The sequence below is a fragment of the Rhinoraja longicauda genome, chromosome 17 (genome assembly GCF_053455715.1).
Source record: "Rhinoraja longicauda isolate Sanriku21f chromosome 17, sRhiLon1.1, whole genome shotgun sequence".
In the NCBI taxonomy this organism is placed as follows: Eukaryota; Metazoa; Chordata; class Chondrichthyes; order Rajiformes; family Arhynchobatidae; genus Rhinoraja; species Rhinoraja longicauda.
This window is the reverse complement of record NC_135969.1, coordinates 10,476,767-10,477,094: the sequence shown is the minus strand read 5'-3', so window position 1 is coordinate 10,477,094 and position 328 is coordinate 10,476,767.

Below are 328 nucleotides of genomic sequence, written 5' to 3'. Positions count from 1 at the left end.
TATCGCTAAACATGCCATTCATTTTAAGGAGTCGTGCTGTGATTTTACATAATTTCATGATCTCTGTTCTGTGATATCTGCATTGTGATCGCCTGTCTATCGGTAAGTTGGACAAGGGGTGGTACAGAGGTGCAGCTGTTAGAGCTGCTACCTCACTGCGCCAGAGATGTGGGTTTCATCCTGACCTCAGAAGGCCATGACCAACTCATGACCTTGCATGTTCACTCTGTGACCACGTGGGATTCCTCCGGGTGCTCTGCATTTTGCCCACATCCAAAGACATGCATGTTTGTCGGTTAATTGGCCTCTTTTTAAAAAAAACAATGTG